At 45.8% G+C, this 25,506-nt stretch overlaps 2 long non-coding RNA genes across 2 annotated transcripts; one reads left to right on the forward strand and one right to left on the reverse strand.

Annotated features, from left to right (window-relative positions):
* Window positions 1–17,851: 17,851 nt before the first annotated feature.
* Window positions 17,852–19,786, reverse strand: LOC143414061 (uncharacterized). The gene is made up of 2 exons (XR_013094625.1): window positions 19,657–19,786; window positions 17,852–19,489 (listed from the first exon to the last, which is right to left on the reverse strand). It is a non-coding gene; the product is annotated as an uncharacterized LOC143414061 (long non-coding RNA).
* A 728-nt stretch (window positions 19,787–20,514) lies between these two features.
* LOC143414060 (uncharacterized) lies at window positions 20,515–22,659 on the forward strand. The gene is made up of 2 exons (XR_013094624.1): window positions 20,515–21,506; window positions 21,674–22,659. It is a non-coding gene; the product is annotated as an uncharacterized LOC143414060 (long non-coding RNA).
* Window positions 22,660–25,506: the final 2,847 nt, after the last annotated feature.

The following is a 25,506-nucleotide window of genomic DNA, read 5'->3' on the forward strand; positions in this document are numbered from 1 at the left end:
TGACTAAGGTCTTTTTAGCTGCTTTGGCAGATGTTTAAACCTCTGTCTCTAGGTAGATTCTGACAAAATGATACCACAACTGCGCCGGATACAGTTATAAAACTTTATAGGTGTTTAGTGAGATCAAAATGAAAGTATAAAAACAAGTCCTGTATGAGTGAGTATAGGGCAGCAGAAGTATCAGGGACATTAAGCCAATGCTGGTGCTTCTGTGTGGTGTAGTTCTACTTACCCTGGGAGGTGTACCACAGCCCATCAGTGTGTTTGATTTGCCAGCTCTGCAGATCAGCCCCCACAGGCTTGGACTCGGTTGTGACAGCTCGATGTTAATGTGAACGCCACCGGTGAAGTCCATCATAGCCTCTGAAGGAGTTCCAGCAATCATGTCGGAGTAGGAACCACAAACCCTGACAGGATAATACAGTTTTTTAATATTTAGAGAAATCACACCTTCAACTCTCATTATGTCTAAGATTAAGATTGCATACTTAGCATAGGCTTTCTCCAGGAGAGCAGGCCAGAATTCATTTTGGTTTTTGGAATGAACAAAGATTAGTCTGCCATTGATTGTTGGTAGTTTGTCATCAATGACCACATCCTCCCACTGCCCAAATCTCCAGAACTGGGGGGAAAAAAGAATCTAGCATGTCACTCTTGATTTATTATTTAAAAAAAAAAAAGTCTTGTAGCGTGTTGGCGCTCGACCTCGGTCTGTAAAAGTGATGATAGATGAAAAGATGATTCGGGCCAGGAATTTTGTTCCCTTTCAGGCCAATCTGATATTTAGGAAAATGCATATCCAGCAATTTATTTCCTCTCCTGTGACCCTAAAAGTTGCAGGATTCTGCATTTACGTTACACACAGTTTAGTTTCAACATGAAAATGTGTTAAAATAAAATATAAGCAGTAAAAAAAATTTTAAACCCATAGCACATGCTTTTTAGCTAGTTTATTCTGCTGTGGTTAAAATACAAACAAAAAGGAACATCTCAAAAATAAATAAATAAATCACTAAATATTTTTGACAGGTGTGTTTTTATTGAACACAAGTAGTGATCAATAAAAATATTTTGTGTTGTTACATGTTGGTGTTTACCCTGAAGTGAAAAATCCCACAGTAGTTCTCATCAAATCGTTGTTCAAGCGGGGCAACTTCTGCGAAAATGGATTTCTGGAACGTCAGCGCTCCGATTGACGCAAGAAACCAGCAGTTTCCTGTTCAAAAATATTCTCAGGGTTACCACAGGAAATCAGGTGAGGAGAACAATAAATATATTCATGAAGACATTTCCCTACCTAGTTTCCCTTGACCAAAATCAAACCTGGAGACTCCGTCAAGTACTAAGACTGGAAAACGAACAATTTCCTGAAAAAGGGAGAGTGCTGATCAGGAAGTAAAGTTCTGGAAGTGTTAAAGGAAAGGATGCACATTTCTTTTAGTGTATCCTTCACAAAAATGTGCATTTATTCATCCACACTGAAATAATCTTTCAATTATTTTAAGAGTCACAATAGCATGTTGAAGACTGTTGTTTCGTTGAACCAAACAAAAAAGCATACCTGAAATCTGTTTTTGGAAAGTATAAGAGAAGGTACTTGTACTTAAAGCTGCAGTGTATCAAATACAGTGGGGCAAAAAAGTATTTAGTCAGCCACCGATTGTGCAAGTTCCCCCACTTAAAATGATGACAGAGGTCAGTAATTTGCACCAGAGGTACACTTCAACTGTGAGAGACAGAATGTGAAAAAAAAATCCATGAATTCACATGGTAGGATTTGTAAAGAATTTATTCGTAAATTAGGGTGGAAAATAAGTATTTGGTCACCTCAAACAAGGAAAATCTCTGGCTCTCACAGACCTGTAACGTCCTCTGTAAGAAGCTTTTCTGTCCCCCACTCGTTACCTGTATGAATGGCACCTGTTTGAACTCATCATCTGTATAAAAGACACCTGTCCACAGCCTCAAACAGTCAGACTCCAAACTCCGCCATGGCCAAGACCAAAGAGCTTTCGAAGGACACCAGGAAAAGTATTGTAGACCTGCACCAGACTGGGAAGAGTGAATCTACAATAGGCAAGCAGCTTGGTGTGAAAAAATCAACTGTGGGAGCAATCATCAGAAAATGGAAGACATACAAGACCACTGATAATCTCCCTCGATCTGGGGCTCCACGCAAGATCTCATCCCGTGGGGTCAAAATGATCATGAGAACGGTGAGCAAAGATCCCAGAACCACACGGGGGGACCTGGTGAATGACCTGCAGAGAGCTGGGACCAAAGTAACAAAGGTCACCATCAGTAACACACTACAACGGCAGGGAATCAAATCCCGCAGTGCCAGACGTGTTCCGCTGCTGAAGCCAGTGCATGTCCAGGCCCGTCTGAAGTTTGCCAGAGAGCACATGGATGATACAGCAGAGGATTGGGAGAATGTCATGTGGTCAGATGAAACCAAAGTAGAACTTTTTGGTATAAACTCAACTCGTCGTGTTTGGAGGAAGAAGAATACTGAGTTGCATCCCAAGAACACCATACCTACTGTGTAGCATGGGGGTGGAAACATCATGCTATGGGGCTGTTTTTCTGCCAAGGGGACAGGACGACTGATCCGTGTTAAGGACAGAATGAATGGGGCCATGTATCGTGAGATTTTGAGCCAAAACCTCCTTCCATCAGTGAGAACTTTGAAGATGAAACGAGGCTGGGTCTTCCAACATGACAATGATCCAAAACACACCGCCCGGGCAACAAAGGAGTGGCTACGTAAGAAGCATTTGAAAGTCCTGGAGTGGCCTAGCCAGTCTCCAGACCTCAACCCCATAGAAAATCTGTGGCGGGAGTTGAAAGTCCGTGTTGCTCGGCGACAGCCCCAAAACATCACTGCTCTCGAGAAGATCTGCATGGAGGAATGGGCCAAAATACCAGCTACTGTGTGTGCAAACCTGGTAAAGACCTATAGTAAACGTTTGACCTCTGTTATTGCCAACAAAGGTTATGTTACAAAGTATTGAGTTGTATTTTTGTTATTGACCAAATACTTATTTTCCACCCTGATTTACGAATAAATTCTTTACAAATCCTACCATGTGGATTCATGGATTTTTTTTTTTCACATTCTGTCTCTCACAGTTGAAGTGTACCTCTGGTGCAAATTACTGACCTCTGTCATCATTTTAGGTGGGGGAACTTGCACAATCGGTGGCTGACTAAATACTTTTTTGCCCCACTGTATCTGTGTCGAGCTCTGACAAACTAAACCAGAAACCTGACTGTGCTGTTTTTGAACCGTAGAATAAGAAATTCTTCGTGTAGTGAGACTCAATCTAAATGCAGTGAAAGTACTAAAACTGAATTGCTCTTTTTATAATCAGCTGAGCAGTTTAGCTTTACAAAATTACACTCACTGCTGGTCGCCGCCACTCCACACAGGCCAGTTCAGAAGGGCTCAGTATGCCATGGCGTAGTATCTCTTGACCAATGGACCTTCTGTCAGGTAGAAATGTCTCATCAATGAAGCTTACTCCTCTTGTGAGGCAGTACTGTTTCAACTGCTCGTAGTCTTGGCCCAAGAACTTCTGGGGCTTGGTGAATTTTCCGAAACCGTCCTTCTTGTAGCGGGCCTCTATGATGTTCAAGCATACACCGGGAGGAGGCATCACTGCAGTTTTTGAACTGTTTACAAGAATTTTGCATTAAAAATCCAGAAAATATAAGAGATTAAAGAACGCAGCACTACCTATTTAGGTTGGGTATAGATCAAGGGTGTGGGAATGGCATTTCAAAATGGGAAGTCATGACACAAATGATACATATTTTAAATAAATATAATGAGCTACAGTATGATGGAAAAAGATAATTCCATTATGGTGCATAAAATCATATTTGCAGCTCGCTGAAAAAGAGCAAAAATGAGTTCAAACTTTAGATAGTTCATGTGAAATTATTGCAAATTGCGGTTCGCCCAACTATTATGAAACATAGTTTACAACAAGATTATTATTAACATTATAATACTAATAATAATTAGGCATTTTTGAGAACTTTTTTGTCAGGAAAACAAGGTTAAAGGCTTTTATATTAATTATTATGTTATATTGTTCCAAACATTAAAAATATATGTAAAATGTAAAGGTTTTCATTATGTTGGACCTTATTTGCACCCTGAATGGAAAAATTTAAAAGTATACCTTTAACATTCATTCTTTTTCAGGGGCTTCTCTTTTGTTAGTGTCTAAAAATGTAAACAAATTCTGCTATAAACACTTTTTTTATGATAGTCTTAAAAATATAATATCTTCATGCATAAACAATACCTTGTAAGGTCAACTGTGTTAGGATGCCTGGGTCGTTGACCCAGGGTTTTTGAGTTTATTATATTATTTATACTTTCTAGTCTTTGGTTTCTTTGAGTTCTGTCTTATGGTTTATGTCTCTGTCTTCTTTAGTTGCTCTGTCTTTCTATCACCTGTATCCCCTTGTCTAGTTCGCGTCTCTGTGTATCCTTAGTTCCTATATCCCCGTGTTCAGTCAGTGTTTGTGTCTGCCCTGGTCCCACATCTCTGTTCCCTCTGTAGTGCCTGCATGTGAGTCTGTGTTATGTGTTTCCTGTTTTACTTTGAAGGTCTGTGTCTTATCTTAGTGTGTTCATTCCCTGATTGCTCCTTCTGTGTATTTAAGCCCTGTGTTTCTCTGTGTCCGTGTCGTGATCTACCGTTTACCTTGCTGTGTGTTCTGTCATTCCTCCAGTTTAAGTTTATTTTGAGTTTTTCCAGTTATGTTATATTTTGAGTATCACATTAAAGCCATTTTGAGTTCACGACTGTCTCCGGAGTCTGCACCTTGGGTCCTATCCCTGTCCGCACACAGCCGCCACCTAACTGAAGATCGCGACCAGAACATGGACCCAGCAGACATTGAACTCCAGGAGCGACGCCGAGCAGCCTTTGCCAAGCTGGAGGAGGAACTCCGCTGGAAGCCATGGCTCACCCCTGACGTCGGGCGCATTTTCCATGGCACTCGGCTGGCTCTCGGCGGTCCCCGGAGCTGCCAGAAGTCTCCACCTGTGGCTCCGCTAGCACGCAAGATGCGGCCGTTTCAGTTGGGAGTCCTCCATGTGGCTTCAGGCGTTCACGCTCCAGCCTCAGCGTCACCGTTCTGTGCACCAGAGGCTCAGTTGCTCACACCGCCAGCTACCTCTGCCCAAAGGAAACGGCGCTCACATCGCCATCATATGGACACTTCGGAGCAACCTCCGGTGGTGAGTCAAAAGGACTACACTTTCCAAACTCCACCTGAGCCGTTGATCAGTAAAGATTATGAACTCACCTCAGACACTTTTGGGATTTCTTTTCTCGACGAGGATTTGGATTGGGAGGCCAGTTTTGGTTTGAATCTTCCCGCGCTAGTTCATCACAATAAGCATTCGTCTGAGATTTTTAGTTCGAGGTCTGCTCGTTGGGGTGGGAACAAATTAAAACCTGAGTTTGCCGAGTCTGTTTTTTCTGAGATTGTGAACACTGCTAAACCTAAGACTGTACAGACTGTTAAACGTGGTGGGAAAGGGTCGTCACCTGTTTTTGATGAGCCAGTTTCCAGTGTGCCTGCTCCTTTGCCTTCCGGTGCTCCTTCGCCCAGGGCAACTGCGGTCCAGCCATCTCCTGCACCTGTATCAGTTCCTCGGGTGAGGGGGGGCTAGGGCCCAGTTTGTCCCTGCTCCAGTTTCCAGGCCAGCTGAGGCTCCGCTAGTCTCTGCGCCCGTGCCTATTCCGCGGGTGGGAGCGGCTACTGCCCAGCAGGCCCCTGCACCGGTTTCTGTCCTCGCTGGAGGCTCGGGTGAGCCCGTCCAGCAGTTTTCCGTAGGCTCGGAAGACATAGCTCAGCTTAGTGCTCATCCACCACCTCACCCACCATTACTGCCATCGTTACAACAGTCAATACAACTTAAACTTCTGTCCATAGCTCGAACATTAGCTCACCTATCCGCTCAGTCACCTGCTCAGTTACCGCCTCAGTTGTTTACTCAGCCTCCCGACTCCGCTGGAGGGTCCGAGGGGCCCGTTCAGCCACCTGTCTCTGGAGGGTCCGAGGGGCCCGTTCAGCCACCTGTCTCTGCTGGAGGGTCCGAGGAACCGCTTCGGCCGTCTCTTCCTGCTGGAGGGTCCGAGGGGCCCGTTCAGCCTCTTGCCTCGTCAGCTGGGGGTTCGGGAGGACCCAGTCAGCACGTCCCAGTGTCTGCCAGAGGTGGGACCAAGTCATTGTTTTGCAAGTCTCAAGTAAGTCTCAAGTCTTTATCCTCAAGTCTCAAGTCAAGTCTCAAGTAATGTCAGGCAAGTCAGAGTCGAGTCTCAAGTCACTGGTGTAAAAGTCCGAGTCAAGTCACAAGTCTGAAACTTTGAATTTCAAGTCCTTTCGAGTCTTTAAAAAAAAAAAACAACGAAAAAATAATGTTGCAGTTATGCTAAATGTAAATATTAGACCATGTAATTTTAAAATCTGTGTTTTTCTCAACACATGACAAAATAGTGAACTTAGAAAATATACACAAATTGTGAAATTGCACCTCTTTAAAATGCAGCTCAATTAAACTTAGCTCCAAGAATAGTTTTCACCGACAGTTCTGAGATAAGCTGCATGTCATTCTTGGATGCGGTTGTAGGACCGGCTTTAAAATCGCATGACAAAAATATCATACACATTAAAAAAACTGTATCACCAACGTAGCCTGGACAACATTTGCTAGTTAGATGAAGTCAGCTATCTCATCGTAGCATATTTATATGCATATTTATAATCATACGGTTCTTGGAGTGAGTGCATACACTCATGAAGTTTAGTAACTTCAGGTCACTGCAACAAGCCCAGGTACAGTTTACCGACGGATGGGTGCAGGACCTTGAAATGCACCGTGTAGAAAGTAAAGACCATCGTACGTATCATAAGTTTACCAGTCTCACAAATCGTCGTCATAAATACACATTCGTTAACCGTTTATTAATAGGACCTTTGAGCTCAACGGTAATTAATTAGTAGTGGAAATAATTTCTGGTTCGCATTACAGAAATGTAGCAGTGACAATAATATTGTATGCTGTAATCGTACTGGGCAATTAGTGATACAAAAAACCTGTTTTATCCTGTGAATAAAAGTATATGTTTTTGTCAATGTACCATAATAACAGAGGCGAAACGCAATATTGTGTCAGGACAATTTACTATTTATGCACAATAAATAAAGGAGCATAGCGCGACAATTTCTGTTCAGCGCCAGACTTGCTTGTAACCTATATCACCAGTTATGTTATGAAAGTGACGTATTAACTACTAAAAAACACTGACCTTTGTGTAAATGCTTGGAGCAGACTAACCTGTGAGCTGGAGGGTTCTGGGACGTTATATTTGACCTTTGAATGGCTGCAATCCAGGCCACCCGTCGCCTCTTTGTTACTTCGGAAACATGGCTCGAACAATTTCTCTTCAACGAGGTAATCCGATAACAACCGATCTCTTTACCCGTCGGCTTCCCATGGCTGTCATGCGACCGGCTATTGCAGTTAATAATACAACGGCTTCTTGTGTTTCTTTTTATCGCTGTATAACTGATTTTAATTGAAAGCCTGCGTGCGCTAGTACTAGTGATGTGCGGATCGATCCTGAAATATCGATTCCTCCGATACCAGTCATTTATGTTCTAGAATCGATTCTCACATTAAAATATCGATATTTTAGTAATTTAGAGTAAATTTGTAGTTTATCATTAACAGGAACACAGTGGAAAGAAACTATAACATTCGGATTGCCTACATTCAAAGGAACTACTTCCTCTTCCGCCTTTCATAGTCATGTGCGAAATACGGCTGTATAAATGTCTCGCAGCCCCTTGGCGTGCGCACTCACAACAATGGCTGAGCGTAATTGTGCGGATGTATTTTACCTCCACAAACAGCTGAGCCGTGGTTTGCAATAAATGTGGCAAAAAAAGTGAGGTGTTGTGGCCATACTTGCCAACCTTGAGACCTCAGAATTAGGGAGACATTCAAAAGGGCTGTTTGGGCGGATAAATATATTTTACAGGGTTTATTTATCGGATAAAATACGTTAAATGTCACCGTTATTATTGGCCGGCCCGGAAACAGCGGGGGTGTCCAAATTCAGAGGCTGCTTCCACCTGAGGACCGGCCTTCGCGGTCTAAAGAAAGCCGGGTAGTACGTCACGAGCTCCCTCGGTGGAGTGAAACTCTGCCGTCTGCTCCTTGCTGTCTAAAATATAACCGGACACTGACGTAAACTCTTCTGTTTAATCAGTTTTCTGTTTGATGTTTATTCAGCTGTGTGAAAACCCCGGAGGAACCCTCCCGAGGGAATAATAAAGTTTAATTTAATCTAATCTAATAACTTTAATCTCAGCCAAACCGATATACTCACGAACAAATAAAACACTGAAAAAGCCAAACAATAACATTTTTAAGTTATCAAAGTGACTTGTACATCATGTTTAACCCGAGTGGTGAAAGACCGCGGGGGTTTGAAGACGATGTGTCGGTCGGCTCAGATATTTGAAGTTTACACAGCTACATTCTCACCTGAAAATATGTTAAACGTTTTTTTGCGACCCAGAAAGAGAAATAAGAGTGATATTAAAACTAAGTCGCTGCCGTCATTGTTGGAAACTGGAATTGGCTGGGCCGCGCTATGAATTCTGCGATATGGTTTTTCAACTTTGTTGTCCGGGTGGAAAATCTGGAGAAAGGTGGGATTCTCCCGGAAAAATCGGGAGGGTTGGCATGTATGGTTGTGGCAACATCACTAACCTTGTCAAACACCTCAGAGTAAATCATATCACAGAATATGACGAGCGTATGTTGAGGCGAACTGAAGAGGAGGAGAGGGACAGGTGCTGCTAGGGTGAGAGTCTCTCACGGAGTCCTTTAGTCCTCCAGGCAGGCAAGGTGTTCAAATAGCACACAACTTTAGTTTTTTTATTTCTATATGATGAACTCTGCATTATTAAGTGATAAGAAGAAGGTATTCTGATGTCCTGTAATCATTATGACGCTATAATTTGAGATACAATAAATAAAATCCGTTTTGTACAAAGTATCGGTATCGGATCAGTATCGTCGATACCACCCTGAATATTACTTGGTATCGGATCGGAAAGGAAATCAGTGGTATCGCACATCACTAGCTAGTACCGCTTGCCACGAGTTCCCAGAATCCTTTGCGGTTCTACCCGTGAATGACGTCACATTTTCAATCTCTATATAATATGCATGTTAAATTTTGTATTTGGGGTAAAATATCAAGTCTTTTCAAGTAAACCGGTTCAAGTCCAATTCAAGTCCCAAGTCATTGGTGTAAAAGTCCAAGTCAAGTCACAAGTCTTAGAACATTTTTTCAAGTCAAGTCTAAAGTCATAAAATTAATGACTCGAGTCTGACTCGAGTCCAAGTCATGTGACTCGAGTCCACACCTCTGGTGTCTGCTGATGGTTCTGGCGTTGCCGTTCAGCCACCACCGGCTCCTCCGCCTGGTCCGGCCTCAGCCTCTGCAGCTCCGCCTCCTGGTCCGGCCTCAGCCTCTGCAGCTCCGCCTCCTGGTCCGGCCTCAGCCTCTGCAGCTCCGCCTGGTCCAGCCTCCGAGTGTTCAGCTTCGTCTGCTCCTGAGGTCTCCGTGCTGTCTGTTCCTGCCCGTCCCATCCGGCCTGCACGTCTTGCCCGTCCCGTCCGGCCTGCACGTCCTGCCCGTCCTGCTCGTCCTGCACGTCCTGTCCGGCCGATGACTGGACGTCGTTGCCGTCATGGACGGCCCCCTGAACTACGCCGCCGCCGGTGCCTCCCGCCCGGCCGGCCTCCTGAACTGTTTTCTGGGCTCTTGGACTGTCAGCCTCCGGGCCGGCCCCCTGACCTTTTTTGAGACTGTTGCCGGGGCCTCTGCGCCTTTCGTGAGCTCTTTTGTTTGTTTGCTTTTGGACTATGCCTGGGCCTTGGTGCTGTTGCTTTGGACTTTGTTCCTGTGTTTTGTTCTGTTGCTTTCCGGGCTCCATTGTTTGTTCTTTTTTTGTTTCTGGCTCCTTGTTTGGTTTTGTTTCGAGCCCTCCATCCTGTTTCCCCCGCCGCCCTGGTTGGGTTGTTTTTGTTTTTTTTTTGTTTTGGTATTTTGGTTTGGGCTGTCTGGAAGCCAGCCCTTAAGGGGGGGGGGGGGGGGGGGGGGGTACTGTTAGGATGCCTGGGTCGTTGACCCAGGGTTTTTGAGTTTATTATATTATTTATACTTTCTAGTCTTTGGTTTCTTTGAGTTCTGTCTTATGGTTTATGTCTCTGTCTTCTTTAGTTGCTCTGTCTTTCTATCACCTGCATCCCCTTGTCTAGTTCGCGTCTCTGTGTATCCTTAGTTCCTATATCCCCGTGTTCAGTCAGTGTTTGTGTCTGCCCTGGTCCCACATCTCTGTTCCCTCTGTAGTGCCTGCATGTGAGTCTGTGTTATGTGTTTCCTGTTTTACTTTGAAGGTCTCTGTCTTATCTCAGTGTGTTCATTCCCTGATTGCTCCTTCTGTGTATTTAAGCCCTGTGTTTCTCTGTGTCCGTGTCGCAATCTACCGTTTACCTTGCTGTGTGTTCTGTCATTCCTCCAGTTTAAGTTTATTTTGAGTTTTTCCAGTTATGTTATATTTTGAGTATCACATTAAAGCTGTCATGGTCCTGGGCCATGTTGGCCCAGTGTTCTTAGTTTTCTTGTATGTTTGTATTTTGTTCCCTGTTTAGGCTCTGTTTCCTGAGTTGCCCTGTTGTGTTGTTCCCTGAGTGCTTTCCCTTTGTGACTCTCACCCCCTGTGTGCCCCTCTGTGTATTCATGAGCCCTCGTCCCCTTTCGTGTTTATTCCGTGTCTCCCCTGCCCGTTATGTTGGTGTTCTCCCCATGCTCTCTCTCCTCCTGTCTGAACCTCTGTACTTCCTGTTTCACCTCTACCGTCAGTGTTGTGTTCACTCCTGCCATGTCCCGTGATTATTATCAGTGTCACCTGTGTTCCCCGTGTGCTCCCACTTCCCTCGTTAACCCTCTGTGTATTTATGTCTGCGTCTCCCTCAGTTCTGTGTCACGTTCTCCCTCATGTTGTGTGGATCTTCCTGTGTCTACCTGCGAGTGTTAGTTTACTTTTCCCCAGTTTAGTTTTGTATTTCCTGTGTTCTGCCGTGCCAGCATTAAAGCTGTGTTTCTCGAGTTCATCCCCGTGTCTGTGAGTTTTGCATTTGGGTCCTCCTCCTGCTTGCCACACAGCGATCCATGACAGAAGAACGCGACCACGACATGGACCCAGCAACTCACAACCCCTCCGCTGAGCTCCGGGAGGATTTGATCTATACGGTGGAGTACCACTGTCAGGAGTGGGAGGCGCTGCCAGGAGACGAACACCGGGAGGTCGTAGCCGTCCGTCTACAGCGGATGGTGTCCGGACTCCCGTGGCTGTTCGGCGCGCTGCACCCCCACATCCGGGACTTCCTTGTTTCCACCGTAGGCGTCCGCCCGGAGCTGCCTCTCCAGTGTGAGGGGTCGGAGGACGTTCAGCCCGGTCCGCTGGAGGATTCGCGGCCCGGCTCATCTCCTCCCCCCTCTCGGCAAAAACGGCGCTCACGCCGCCGCCGCCCTAAAGTTTCTGAGCAAACTCCGGTGGTGAGTGACACTAACTGTTTCTTCCATGCCACTTCCAAGTCGGACCAACTCGGACAATATTCTGTTCCTGAGTCCGCAGTTTTTCACGTCTGTAACTCATCAGAGATGAACAGTAAGTTTGAAAATGACTGTGTTTCCAGGCCTCATAACATTTCTAAGTTCACCTCTGCACCTATTAAGCATGAGACTGAGTTCATTGCCCCCCTAGAGACTGCTGTTCAGGCTGACTTAAAAAACTCTGGCACTGTAGACTCTGTGTGCGTCATCCCAGAGACCGTTAACTCTGTCTGGTAATTCTGGGTCAGTTAATCCAGAGTCTGCATTACCTACCCTCACACCCATGTTTGAGAATGACTGTGTTTCCTTTGCTCCTCCCGGGTCAGCAGTAATTGACACACAGACTGATAATCCCACTGTAGAAAAGAAAAAGACTATTTTTGAGTTGCATACTTGTGAACTAAGTGTTAAAACAAACTGTCCTGAGGTTCCTCTTCCTGCTGAAACCAGAGGGGACCCCCTGGAAAATGAACAGTGTGTCTGCCAACCTCCAAAGGCTACACTTTCTGTTTCTCAGGTTGCTTGTGACCCTCTGCCACATTTAGCTTTTCCTGCCTTGTCTGCTAGCTCTGACTCTGTTTCTCCAGGGATAAAGAATGTTGCTCCTCTCGTGTTAACACTAGCTGATGCGAAGTCTGTTAACTCAGGTTTTGAAAACACTAAGACTGTGCATTCAATCACAACTGTTAAGGTTAAGTGCAACAAGTTACCGTCCGTCATGTGTAAACTGCTAGGGGAGCTCAGGTTGACTATTCCTGAGTTAGTTTCTCACCAAGTTGCCTCGGACACCGCCTGTGTTAACTCCCCAACTCCTGTACCTCCTGTGGATGGTGTTTCTTCAGTCCTGGACTATGCTGCTCTCCAACCTGTATATTTAGAAACGGTCTGTGTGAATGCTCCTGTGTCCGCAACGGATCCCTTTGTGCGCTGTATTACTGACTCTGACTCTGCTAAACCTGGATCTTCCTGTGCTATGACTGTTTTAGAGACTGCTACTCCTAACATGGACAGCTTAAGGCCTACAGAGTTGCCAGGAGTGACTCGCCATGACTCTCTGTTCGCTATCATTGCTTCTAGCTCCACTAACTCGATTTTCCCTGTGTCTGTTTCTGTTCCTGTGCTTCGCTCTCCGCCTCCAGTTCCTGTAACCAGGGCAGCGCGGGCCCAGCTTTCCCTTGCTCCCGTACCAGTTCCTCGGGAGAGGGTGGCTGAGGTCCAGCTGGTCCCTGCTTCTGTCCCCAGCCTGGCAGAGGCGCCGTTCATCCCGGCACCCGTACCTGTTCCTCGGGTGGGGTTGATGGACACCCTGCCTTTGCCTGCTCCTGTTCCGGTTCCCCGGGTGAGGTCAACCGTGACCCTGCCGACTCCTGCACCTGTCTCAGTTCCTCGGGTGGGAGCGACAGAGGTCCAGCTAGCTCCTGCACCCACACCGGCCCCCAGGGTAAAGGCCCTTTCGTGTTTATTCCGTGTCTCCCCTGCCCGTTATGTTGGTGTTCTCCCCATGCTCTCTCTCCTCCTGTCTGAACCTCTGTACTTCCTGTTTCACCTCTACCGTCAGTGTTGTGTTCACTCCTGCCATGTCCCGTGATTATTATCAGTGTCACCTGTGTTCCCCGTGTGCTCCCACTTCCCTCGTTAACCCTCTGTGTATTTATGTCTGCGTCTCCCTCAGTTCTGTGTCACGTTCTCCCTCATGTTGTGTGGATCTTCCTGTGTCTACCTGCGAGTGTTAGTTTACTTTTCCCCAGTTTAGTTTTGTATTTCCTGTGTTCTGCCGTGCCAGCATTAAAGCTGTGTTTCTCGAGTTCATCCCCGTGTCTGTGAGTTTTGCATTTGGGTCCTCCTCCTGCTTGCCACACAGCGATCCATGACAAAAGCCATTTTGAGTTCACGACTGTCTCCGGAGTCTGCACCTTGGGTCCTATCCCTGTCCGCACACAGCCGCCACCTAACAAACTGCACCAGTAATAACATTTGAACTTACAAAGCCCATAGTTTGCATTCACAGCAGCAGGAAGGACCACACTGATACAAATGCAAATTAAGGATCATCTGGTTTAAAGTTTTAAAAGCAGGTCTTACCTCACTTACTCAAAAGTGAAAAGCTGTGCAGAAAAAGGTGTAGTTGCGTCGCGGTGAACCGGTGGGTGAGAACCAAGTAGCTTCGACTCTGCATTTAAGCACCTGAGGCTGTGCACGCCGTCCTTATGTTTCTAACACAGATATGAAAATCACCTTTGAACAAATCACGCCTGTGCTGACCTGTAGCTCATAATAATCTACTTCCTGCAAGCTACTGTATGACCAAAAGAGAGAGGGCCTAGAGAGAGTTTCACTTCATTCAAGTGACCCTCCACTAGCCCATATTTATGTGTATCACAGTCTTATACGTTTATGTGTTTATGGTATCCACTTTCATGTTTAGAGAACAGCAGTTGCTGTTAATGGTTAGCCTGTCAGCAGTAAAATTGAAAGTACTCACTGCTTGCAGTAGAGTAGAATAGAACAGAGTGCCTTTATTGTCACTAGACAGATGTACAATGAGATACAGAGCATCTCCTGCTCACTATGGCTGTGCTTCTTGTTGGCTTCCAGTATTTGCAGTCCTCACAGTATGACTGAAATCTGTTTTTTATATCTTTGTGTGAACCTCAAAAGTTCTATAGTTGATAAATAACTGTTGCCATAAAAAAAATCAACATTAGTCACCATTTTGAGATGATCTCAGCAGACACAGTGACGTGCTGAACACATTTAAGAAATCATTCTTTGTTTCTTAAAACAAAGCCCATATATTATATTTGTGTGACAGCCATCCTAAACCAAATTTGTGCCCACACACCTGTCAGACAAAGAGCCACTTTACCCCGTCTGACCCAATTTACTTAGTTAATTACCTTTAAGCAAACATACAAAGAAAACCCCTAATAAGACCTGTTACTGGGAGTCACATGGTCAGTAAACTGTCAGCGTATGTGTCGCTTTAGAACAAACATCCTATGAAATATAGACGTTTGAAGCAAAGTGTCCTGCCCTAAACAGCAGCATGAAATTTATAAATTGAGCACATGGCTTGGACGTATCCCAGGCTAATGTAAGGTGTGTGCCAACTACCATGACACACCTGCCACCATTAGCGTTAGACTTAATGATTATTCACTGTGTAAACAATAGCAGGCACACAGTTGCTTTCTGGTGCTGCTAAGCCTTGTTTAGTTAATAGGTCAAATTTAACAACTGAACTGACATTACACTGGCAAGTCAAGCTGAACTCTCTGTGACTGAAGATACTAAAGGAACCAATATTGTATTTATAGTTAACCTTTTTTCAAAAAGAAAGTGAAAAAATATGGTTAAAAATAGTTTCTTGAGTCCAGAAGGGCAGCGTCAGCCTACTTTAATGAGCAAAGTTGATTCAAAGGGTAATGAAAGGAATAAAATATTATATAGGCTGAGATACAGCTACTATTGGTCTGTGTATTATCTGTCAATCCATTCACAATTTAATTCAAGTCATAACTGAATGTTTGTGGTATAGAATAAGAAGTATTTACTAACTCATATTGAATATTATCACCCGTTAATCTTAATTATGTTAATTATGTGTTATAATTTATTTTAATGTGAGATGGGTACATTTGCGTGCTACCATCTGCACGGTAGCATGCAAAGAACAACTATAATCTCCCATATTTTAAAACATGTTTAAAAATGTCATCTTTGGACTTTAATACAGGGAATCTGTTACCTGTCTGTCATGAGAGCTCCACCCTGAAACTACACCTTAAAAACACAAAGGCAGATGCACAACAGACGACATCTGCTTTCTACATTTTGACTCTCAAAAAAACAGTCAAATTACTTTGTTTAGACAACGTTTTAAGGTGATTTGAATGTGCTAGTCATCTTTTTTCATAAAGACTATGTGAAAAGTGGATTTATATTTGAATCATTCAAAACAAAAGCAACCATGAACTCACAAAAACTCAAACCCTGGATTCAAAACCGAGCTATTTTCCCATCTTTGCCGTATTAGGTTTTGCATTTATCATTAATCATTCTTGGACAACAACAACAACAACAACAATCTTTATTTATAGAGCACATTTAAAAGCCAAGGGGATGCCAAAGTGCTTTACATAAAAGAATAAAACAATAGAACAATTAACACTATAACATCAGAGTCATATAAGTGTGGAATTATGTTCACAGGTAAAAACCACTAATAAGAGTAAACTATAGCACATAGCTATAGCAAAGTAAAGCTGTACCATCAAACACAGTGATAGAGAACATAGACAACGCAAGACAACGCAAGACAAACAGAAAAATTAATAGAATAACTCACTGCAAACAAGGCCAGGATTTAACTGGTAGAAAAAGCAAGTTCAAACAGATATGTTTTAAGCCGTGATTTAAAAGATTGAATAGAATCAGACGCCCGGATGCCAATCGGGTGATTGTTCCACAGCTCAGGTGCAGCTAGAGCAAACGCTCGATCACCTCTAGACTTCAAACGAGATCTGGGCTGAACCAACAATAACTGTGAGGATGATCTTAAAGCCCTCGCAGGAGCATATGAGTTTAAGAGTTCCTTAAGATAGCTTGGTCCTGTGTTATTAGTAATTTTAAAAGTAAGCAACAGAATTTTAAATTGAATACGAAATTTCACAGGCAACCAGTGCAGATCAGCAAGGACGGGAGTGATGTGAGCAAACTTCTTAGTTTTAGTTAGAATGCGTGCAGCGGCATTCTGGACTGTCTGTAATCTATGTAGAAGGGTAGTGTCACGGCGGGGTGCGCCAATGTGTGCGGAAACAGGACCCAGAAGCAGATGATGACGAGGAATAGTAATGATTAACAGAAAAGTGAACCTTTATTGCGATGACGACAGGAAATGAACCAAGAGACCAAAGCAAACAGGCAAAACACTAAGAAACAAAACACTAAGCTGGCAAAACACTAAGAAACAAAACACTAAAGGTACTAAGACCAAAAACTATAACTATGACTGAGGTGGAAAATAAACAGGCTAAGACTATGACTATGACTATGACTGTAACTCTGGTGAGATAAACAGACGAACTGACAATGGCATGAAGAAAACAAAAGGCTTAAATACAGACATGAGGTGATCAGGGGAAGTGGCGACACATGGGGGAAAACAGCTGACAGACATAAACCTAATGACAGGACCAGGAGAGGAAAGCTAAATACAATGAACAAAGAACACATGACATTGTCAGAATAAAACAGGAAATGACAACACAACTTAACAGACCTAATACGTGATGAAATAAATAGAAAACCCCAAAACATAGAAAACCCAGGAACAATAACTGCCTAAACTAAAGGCAAATAGGAAATAACACAAACTAATAACATATCAAAAAATACAAAGAAAACTCAGAGTGCTGGGTCGGAGACCCAGCCTGTGACAGAGCCCCCCCCCCCCCCTTAAGGGCGGATTCCAGACGCCCTAAAACCTCGAAAAACAAAACCAAAAACAACCCACCAAGGGCGGGCGGTGGGGGTCCAGGACGGAGGGCCAGAAACAAGGCCAAAAAAAAACAAAATGTCCATCAAAAATCACAGGAGCGCAGGGAACAGTTCATGACTCCTCAGGGGACCGACCCGGAGGGTGACGGTCCAGAAAGTCATAGTCCATGTGATCAGGGGGCTGGCCCGGGGGGTGACGGTCCAGAAAGCCACAGTTCATGTGATCAGGGGGCCGTCCGTGCGGACGGCAACGGCGGCGACACGGAAACGGTTCAGGGGGCCGACCTCGACGGCGGTGACGTGGAAACAGTTCAGGGGGCCGGCTGTGCGGAAGGCGACGGGGCGGAAACAGTTCAGGGGGCCGGCCGTGCGGAAGGCGGCAGCGGCGCCCAAGTGTCAGGCGTACCGGCCGAGGCTTGGAGGGCACAGGACCAGGTGACGCTGAAGCAGAGGCTGGCCCAGGCGACGCTGAAGCAGAGGCTGAGGCCGGACCAGGCCTATCAGAAGCAGAGGCAGAGGCCAGACCAGGCGTAGCAGAAGCACAGGCAGAGGCCGGACCAGGCGTAGCAGAAGCACAGTGTCAGGGTTCGAATTTGAGGAAGAGACAAACGACTGCATGGTCTCAGTAGATGTCAGAATAGTGATTTTTATTATACATATGTACATATGGGGAAGATGAGCATCACAAGCCTTTTAGAGCCGATCTCCCCCGAACAAGCATCTCACAAGGCTTTTATTACAATGATGACGTCAAGTCCCATGATAAGTATCAGTCAGTTCTCAGAACTCAGGAAGTTCCCCTCACTCCACAAGTTCTCCTTATAAGGCCTCCAGATGTTTCCACTCAGCCCAGCACTCAGAGAAAACCAGTGTGTGGTGTGTATATCTATTCGTGTCTATTGTGAAAGTATATCTATCAGAAAACTGTCCTATTCTTACTAAGTGTGTGTGTACACATGCATGTGTTATATAAGAGCGTGCATGTACTTTCAAGGCCTGTGTACGTGCAGAACTGAACATAGAACCAAGGCAGGGTCCAGCAGGCCCCACAGGCTTCTGAGTGATTACAGAACTGTGAAACAGCTTTAAGCAAATAACATGAATAGTACAGAACAACAATAGACTGATCAGAGTACTGATAATCTGTGTAGATTAATGTTAACATAGATATGGTTCAAAGATTATTCTGTCAACTGGTTCAACAATGGTAAATGATTAATGATTGATACTTCTGATTATAACTGTAATCATAAGAATACAAAATAAAATATCTCCTGGTCACATTCCTCCTCTTTGGGCTGGCTTGCCAGCCCAACTCACACCAGGATTTATTTCCAAACCAAACAAACACGTTATGACACTTATCAATCCCAACACCTCCGTTGTTTTCCAATTTTCCCACAACCCAGCTGTTCTTTTAGCTTCAGACTCGAGTTTCAGCCTGACACGCTTCAGGCCCCTTTACCACCTCCTCTTGGAGTGAAGAAACGCCCTCGGATTCTTCTTTCTTCGACTTCCGGGGTTAGACCACCCTTCAGTCGCTACACAGATCTGTGTGTTTGTTGTCCGTTGTCACCGCCGTGTCCCCCTTTTTGCCAAAAGCCTCTCGAACCACGTTGGTCTCTGGTGTTCCTAGGTTTCGCCAACCCCTTCCTGGTTATCGCTGTGGTTATGGGATCCATCTTATCAAGGAGCCCCAAGGCCATGACACTTGACCCCAGTTGCTGTGAAGGGTCCCCATATCTCCGTGTCCCCGTCTGGTGTCTGTTCCCTTCTCTGCAAGAGACAGAAAGCCAACACCTCTCCTGCGCTGGCTCTCCTAACCTAATGTTGTTGACTTTGTTTATTCCAATCCTATGCCATGCTTATGTGTGTAAGCGTGCATGCATTTAACCCTCTGCACGTGAAGTCAATAGCTCCAATATATCAATCCGATCCGTTGTCGGATGAAGCTTTTGACCTTCACAGACTAAGTGCCAGCTCCTTATAAGCACATTTGCAATGTGTGTATAAAAATGAACAACAGACCTCAAACAAATTGGGCATTCTTAATTCTAACTTGAGTGTAGTACTCAGTTTCTGATCATCTAATTATGCTTCTCACTCGTTCCCTAAATTGTCTAGAAACCTTTAATTTTGCCATACCTAAATTATTAAAACACAAACCAAATTATAGACCCCCTATATAGGTTTTGCCTTTATGAGCACACTTCAACAATGAGCAACAACCTGCAATCTGTACCAAAAAATCTTCATGGTCCCACCTGCAATTAAAGATCAGATGCATTTTATACCTGTTTTAATTCCTCCTTATATAGAACCTCCTCAGTTTCCGGTTAGTTGCGATTAGTCTCAATTAATCGTTCTAGTTGTATTTTGCAATTCAGCTAGAAAGCAAACCTGTTAAAGTAAACAGCTTATTTACAACCACCTGCAAATCATAAGAGTAATAAACGATTCAGCACAACAGACAAGTATCATGTTCAGGTTTCTCCAATCATTAAATCACTATTATTGCCACAATTTGCTTTATTCACCCTTTGGGCAATGTTATTCCAAGAGAGAGAGCCCCTAATGGCCAGTTAGTGGGCTCTAGGTCAAACTGTCCCCAAATTTGTTATTTGTTATTATTACTTGTTTTCATGTCACTTGTCTGTTTTCTACTGCACCCCTCTCACCAAAGCAAAGCAAACATTAGCAGCACATTGACCGTAGTCAGCCATCCTCATTCCATAGGTGCTATAAAAACATTTCCTGTAAAAGAATCACAGTTTTCAAGACAGGGTGTGTCTCCCCCAACACTCTCACCAGAATACAGTGTAATAGCATCCCCAACTCCTAACCCATAAACACCGTTTCTTCACACATCCGCCCAGAAATCCTGTAATAGAAAAACATTAAAACTGTAACCCTGTAGGGAAGAAAATGTAAATGGTAACGCTGCGCAGTTACCTCTGTAAGCAACACAAGACACAAAAATGGCATTTAAAGGTTCACTCATCCTCGAATATTTTGTCATCCTTCTACTCCTGTAAAAAGAAACACACATAAATTCATCCACCCTTTTATCCTATCTAGGTGGAGGTGGTTAACCTTGAGTCATGGTCAAGTCTTGTCATCTTTTACCAGTCAGTCCGTTTGTTTTTATTTCCAGTCTTTCATCCATTCATCCATTCTTTGCTGATAGTGAAACCTGTCGTCGCATTTAGTTTCCACACTCAGCAAAATGACGTCATCTCAAAAAGAAAACAAGAACTTGAATTTGGATTACCTCGCTGAATCTTTTCTTTAAGCAGATCTGCATATCGGAAATTACAAGCATTACACGTCGGCGAGAAAATTGTTGTAAGTGACTTTCTCCGCATTGAAATGGGTTCTGGAGGAAACACTTGTGGGGACAATTAGAAACGAGAGTCCCTGTTTAAAAAAGGATTCAGCGAGGTAATCCAAATTCAAGTTCTTGTTTTCTTTTTGAGATGACGTCATTTTGCTGAGTGTGGAAACTAAATGCGACGACAGGTTTCACTATCAGCAAAGAATGGATGAATGGATGAAAGACTGGAAATAAAAACAAACGGACTGACTGGTAAAAGATGACAAGACTTGACCATGACTCAAGGTTAACCACCTCCACCTAGATAGGATAAAAGGGTGGATGAATTTATGTGTGTTTCTTTTTACAGGAGTAGAAGGATGACAAAATATTCGAGGATGAGTGAACCTTTAAATGCCATTTTTGTGTCTTGTGTTGCTTACAGAGGTAACTGCGCAGCGTTACCATTTACATTTTCTTCCCTACAGGGTTACAGTTTTAATGTTTTTCTATTACAGGATTTCTGGGCGGATGTGTGAAGAAACGGTGTTTATGGGTTAGGAGTTGGGGATGCTATTACACTGTATTCTGGTGAGAGTGTTGGGGGAGACACACCCTGTCTTGAAAACTGTGATTCTTTTACAGGAAATGTTTTTATAGCACCTATGGAATGAGGATGGCTGACTACGGTCAATGTGCTGCTAATGTTTGCTTTGCTTTGGTGAGAGGGGTGCAGTAGAAAACAGACAAGTGACATGAAAACAAGTAATAATAACAAATAACAAATTTGGGGACAGTTTGACCTAGAGCCCACTAACTGGCCATTAGGGGCTCTCTCTCTTGGAATAACATTGCCCAAAGGGTGAATAAAGCAAATTGTGGCAATAATAGTGATTTAATGATTGGAGAAACCTGAACATGATACTTGTCTGTTGTGCTGAATCGTTTATTACTCTTATGATTTGCAGGTGGTTGTAAATAAGCTGTTTACTTTAACAGGTTTGCTTTCTAGCTGAATTGCAAAATACAACTAGAACGATTAATTGAGACTAATCGCAACTAACCGGAAACTGAGGAGGTTCTATATAAGGAGGAATTAAAACAGGTATAAAATGCATCTGATCTTTAATTGCAGGTGGGACCATGAAGATTTTTTGGTACAGATTGCAGGTTGTTGCTCATTGTTGAAGTGTGCTCATAAAGGCAAAACCTATATAGGGGGTCTATAATTTGGTTTGTGTTTTAATAATTTAGGTATGGCAAAATTAAAGGTTTCTAGACAATTTAGGGAACGAGTGAGAAGCATAATTAGATGATCAGAAACTGAGTACTACACTCAAGTTAGAATTAAGAATGCCCAATTTGTTTGAGGTCTGTTGTTCATTTTTATACACACATTGCAAATGTGCTTATAAGGAGCTGGCACTTAGTCTGTGAAGGTCAAAAGCTTCATCCGACAACGGATCGGATTGATATATTGGAGCTATTGACTTCACGTGCAGAGGGTTAAATGCATGCACGCTTACACACATAAGCATGGCATAGGATTGGAATAAACAAAGTCAACAACATTAGGTTAGGAGAGCCAGCACAGGAGAGGTGTTGGCTTTCTGTCTCTTGCAGAGAAGGGAACAGACACCAGACGGGGACACGGAGATATGGGGACCCTTCACAGCAACTGGGGTCAAGTGTCATGGCCTTGGGGCTCCTTGATAAGATGGATCCCATAACCACAGCGATAACCAGGAAGGGGTTGGCGAAACCTAGGAACACCAGAGACCAACGTGGTTCGAGAGGCTTTTGGCAAAAAGGGGGACACGGCGGTGACAACGGACAACAAACACACAGATCTGTGTAGCGACTGAAGGGTGGTCTAACCCCGGAAGTCGAAGAAAGAAGAATCCGAGGGCGTTTCTTCACTCCAAGAGGAGGTGGTAAAGGGGCCTGAAGCGTGTCAGGCTGAAACTCGAGTCTGAAGCTAAAAGAACAGCTGGGTTGTGGGAAAATTGGAAAACAACGGAGGTGTTGGGATTGATAAGTGTCATAACGTGTTTGTTTGGTTTGGAAATAAATCCTGGTGTGAGTTGGGCTGGCAAGCCAGCCCAAAGAGGAGGAATGTGACCAGGAGATATTTTATTTTGTATTCTTATGATCACAGTTATAATCAGAAGTATCAATCATTAATCATTTACCATTGTTGAACCAGTTGACAGAATAATCTTTGAACCATATCTATGTTGCAGTTCATGACTCCTCAGGGGACCGACCCGGAGGGTGACGGTCCAGAAAGTCATAGTCCATGTGATCAGGGGGCTGGCCCGGGGGGTGACGGTCCAGAAAGCCACAGTTCATGTGATCAGGGGGCCGTCCGTGCGGACGGCAACGGCGGCGACACGGAAACGGTTCAGGGGGCCGACCTCGACGGCGGTGACGTGGAAACAGTTCAGGGGGCCGGCTGTGCGGAAGGCGACGGGGCGGAAACAGTTCAGGGGGCCGGCCGTGCGGAAGGCGGCAGCGGCGCCCAAGTGTCAGGCGTACCGGCCGAGGCTTGGAGGGCACAGGACCAGGTGACGCTGAAGCAGAGGCTGGCCCAGGCGACGCTGAAGCAGAGGCTGAGGCCGGACCAGGCCTATCAGAAGCAGAGGCAGAGGCCAGACCAGGCGTAGCAGAAGCACAGGCAGAGGCCGGACCAGGCGTAGCAGAAGCACAGGCAGAGGCCGGACCCGACGAGGCTGAAGACTCTGAGGCCGGACCGACGAGGCTGAAGACTCTGACGAAGCTGGACCAGACGAGGCTGAAGACTCTGACGAGGCCGGACCAGACGAGGCTGAAGACTCTGACGAGGCCGGACCAGATGAGGCTGAAGACTCTGACGAGGCCGGACCAGGCGAGGCTGAAGGCTCTGATGAGGCTGGGCCTGGCGAGGCACAGGCTGAAGCTGGACCAGCCGATGACGAGGTGGCCGCAGATGGCGGCTGAACGGTCCCCTCGGACCCTCCAGCTGACGAGGCATGAGGCTGGACGGGCTCCTCGGGCCCTCCAGCTGACGAGGCAGGTTGCTTTTCAAGTTGCAGCAACACACAGTCTATAGTGGGTGAAATGAGTTTGTATGAGTTCTCAGACTGAGGTGTGGCAGAACCAGGTGAGGCGTCGTCCTCAGGCTGAGGCGTAGAAGCAGCAAGCAGTAGCGCAGCAGGTGGTGGTCCTGCAGGCGGCGGCACGGGAGCCGCAGGAGGTGGCGCTGCAGTCACAGGTGGTGAAGCAGAAGGTGGCCAGACGGGCTCCTCAGGCCCTCCAGCTGACGAAGCATGAGGCTGAACGGGCTCCTCGGGCCCGCCAGCTGACGTGGCGTGAGGCTGGACGGGCTCCTCGGGCCTTCCAGCAGACGTGGCATGAGGCTGGTGCGGTTCTCCTGAACCCCCAGCTGACGTGGCATGAGGCTGGATGGGCTCCTCGGGCCCTCCAGCTGACGAGGCATGAGGCTGGATGGGCTCCTCGGGCCCTCCAGCTGACAAGGCATGAGGCTGGATGGGCTCCCCGGGCCCTCCAGCTGACGAGGCATGAGGCTGGATGGGCTCCTCGGGCCCTCCAGCTGACGAGGCATGAGGCTGGATGGGCTCCCCGGGCCCTCCAGCTGACGAGGCATGAGGCTGGTGTGGTTCTCCTGAACCTTCAGCAGACGAAGCATGAAGCTGGCTGGATTCTCCTGAACCTCCAGCAGACGAAGCATGAAGCTGGCTGGATTCTCCTGAACCTCCAGCAAACGAAGCCTGAAGCTGGCTGGATTCTTCTGAACTTCCAGCAGACGAAGCATGAAGCTGGCTGGGTTCTCCTGAACCTCCAGCAAATGAAGCATGAAGCTGGCTGGGTTCTCCTGAACCTCCAGCAGACGAAACATGAGGCCGGACGGGCTCCCCGGGCCCTCCGGCTGACACTGAAATTGGCTGCACCAGCTGTACCTCCGTCTCCGGCTCCAAACCGGCCTGGATAGCAGTCCCACAGCAGCTTAGCTGAGCCTGATGGCTAGCTTTTCCAGGGCAAACAGTCTCGGTATAGCCGGGCTCATTAACCGGAAAAGTAGTGTCAATTTCAACAACTTCCTGAGAGAAAACATGAGGAGCCAAAATGTAATCACTCACTTGCGTTTGTGATACGGAGCGTCGGTGGCGCGCACGCCGCTTTTTCTTAGGAGTGGAAGACGGCGGAGCGATGGGTGGAAGTCCCTGGTAACTCCGAGGTCCCCCGAGAGCCAGTCGAGTTCCCCGGAAAGAGTGCTCGTGCTCCGGAATGAGCCACGGCTTCCACCGGAGCTCCTCCTCCAAGAGAGCGCAGAATATAGACTGGCGCTCGTCGTCGTCCAAGTCTATGGTGTGCGGCGCTTCCTCGCGCTGAACTGTGACAGGAGTATGGCGAGACTGTGATGAGGGCGTGGAAACTGGTGAGCTGAGAGGTGCTGACGCTGCGGCGAATCTCAGCGAACCGACACGAACACACTCAGGTTCCGGAGGCAGCAATGGAGATGACTGATTGTGGGGTTGTTGTGACTGGTGGGTGCTGGAAGCCATTTCCTGACTCGACAGTCCCTGGGCCTGCAGCATCTCCTTTATCCTCGTAAAGGCATCAACTATGGCAGGTGAGTCCGGGAGCTGGAGAAGGCGGGGATCCCTCTCCATAATAGCTTCAGCGACGTTAATCATTACCAGCTTGCTCTTCAAATCGGGGGCTGTAAAGAAGCGGTCGAGGATCGCTTGGATCCGAGCAGTCTCCTCCAGACACTCGGTGAGAGCAGAATGCGCTGGGTCCATGACTGGTCAGTTCGTTCTGTCACGGCGGGGTGCGCCGATGTGTGCGGAAACAGGACCCAGAAGCAGATGATGACGAGGAATAGTAATGATTAACAGAAAAGTGAACCTTTATTGCGATGACGACAGGAAATGAACCAAGAGACCAAAGCAAACAGGCAAAACA

The sequence above is a fragment of the Maylandia zebra genome, linkage group LG19 (assembly GCF_041146795.1).
Source record: "Maylandia zebra isolate NMK-2024a linkage group LG19, Mzebra_GT3a, whole genome shotgun sequence".
Classification (NCBI taxonomy): domain Eukaryota; kingdom Metazoa; phylum Chordata; class Actinopteri; order Cichliformes; family Cichlidae; genus Maylandia; species Maylandia zebra.